General features: G+C 39.5%; 1 pseudogene; it reads right to left on the minus strand.

The window, feature by feature from the left end:
- Positions 1–345: 345 nt before the first annotated feature.
- LOC102488146 (cell cycle control protein 50A-like) lies at positions 346–1,497 on the minus strand (annotated as a pseudogene).
- Positions 1,498–1,930: the final 433 nt, after the last annotated feature.

Here is a 1,930-nt window from a genome sequence, read left to right on the forward strand (position 1 = left end):
TATTTTTTTAAAGTTATGTGCTGACTTCAAAATACATACTAACCAGATATCAGCACTCAGAAACTAGGTTGAAGGGACCAGCAGGTAGCGTGGCTGTTAAGGTGCTGGACACTCCCATATAGCCAACCATGGTTTGAGTTCCCAGACCTGGTGGCTTGCTTTCTCACTTCTTCTCTCTCTCTCTTTCTCTCTGTCTCTCTCTCTTTCCCGTCAAATTAAAATAAATGAATGAATAAATAAAATTAATTAAATAACTCTTAAAAAAAAAAAAAAGAAAACAAAAACCAAAAACTAGGTTGAATAGGACGGGCCTTGATGCAATAGATTTGTTTTCAGAATATAAAATTAAATGGGAATGTTAGCAGTATTACTACTGTTTCTCTATGATTAATCATTAGCAGTACAAATCCCAGAAGGAAGGAAAAAGACCTAATAGCAATGTAAGCAATCCTCCAAAATGGGTTTTTGCCTCCCATCCATGAAAAGATTATCCATTTCCATCCATCAAAAGTTAACTGTGTGTAATATTCAAATAGTATCAGCAGGTGGTAATTTTAGACTTAAATCATTTCTCCACTCTGTAAGCTGATATAACTTATAAAAAGTAGGCAATGCTGCAGTAAGCATCCAAACAATAAAATCCTCATCTGTGAATCCATTCTTATCTAGGTCAGAATCTAGCATGTATACTGGTGTAAGCCAGTTTACGGTCTTTGTTGTGCTTTTGAATCTTTCTTGCAGGTGTTCTAATTGAAGAGGATGTCTAAATTTTACATTGTTATCTGTCCACCAAGCCATACCTTTCTTTTTCAAAGGGATGGGCATAAGATCAAATTCATGGACAACCTGAAACAAGTCTAACAATTCTAATATATTATTAGACATGCTGTTGGCAATAGCTCCTCAAGGAGCAATCGATTCGTCTTCATTTCTTTGATAAGGCGCACAATCCTTCCTGGGATTTAGGAAAGCACTAGAATCTCCATTTAGTTGACTACCATCTCGAGATTTCACATGATGAATATGGTCTTGAAAGAAGTTAGACAATTCGTAATACCTAATCATAGTGCCCTCAAGTGACTTTCCCAATGTGCAGTTAATGATATGAACTCAAGGTGTCATAACTGGAGACAAACATTTGTTCCAGGAACTGGAAGCCTTTGTTCACCAGTAAAATCAATCTCCACCTCACAGATGTTGGTGATGAAGATGTCAATGCCAATGGGGATGAAGATGAGGCCAATGATGAAGAAAGTACGTCAGTAGGTTGTACCATGCCAGTGGTAAGGATAGTCTGCCAAGCAGGCAGCTGTTGCTGTTTGGAGGTCATGTTATGTGGTCTCTGGGTCTTAGTAGTACCCCCAGGAGCACACTGGGACCACAGTCATTGTAGTTCATCACTATTGAGCCTCAGGGTTCCACAATGCACAGGTGGACTGCACAGGCGACCCACCTGCTGACACTTGCAGGCATTGCTGCTGTCACCGTCAGTGCCATCTTATCTCAATAAACAATTTTTACCACTCTCCCCAAAGAAAAAAAAGAACCTTACATACCCATGTGCATGTACTCCCAGCACATGGACCACCCAGACCTCAGCCCCAGGAACTCACTGATCTACTTCCTGGTTTTATATATTTTTGAATTTTGGAATTAGGAATCATAAGTGGATTTTTATGATTGGTTTATTTATTTATTTATTTATTTATTTATTTATTTATCTTTAGGGTGTGTGCTGGCTGGAAAGACAGAGAGAGAGACAGGGAGACAGAAAGTGAGAAGTCACCCTCCAGGAGGGATGGTCATGCTTCAATCCTTTCTTCTCCATTCTCCTCTCAGGATCTTGGGCATACACGCACATGCTTGTGAATTTAAGTCTCCAGGTCTAGGATTCGAACCGTGGTTGACTATGCGGCAATTCAGTGACATA

The sequence above is a fragment of the Tupaia chinensis genome, unplaced genomic scaffold (assembly GCF_000334495.1).
Source record: "Tupaia chinensis unplaced genomic scaffold, TupChi_1.0 Scaffold000005_2, whole genome shotgun sequence".
Lineage (NCBI taxonomy): Eukaryota > Metazoa > Chordata > Mammalia > Scandentia > Tupaiidae > Tupaia > Tupaia belangeri.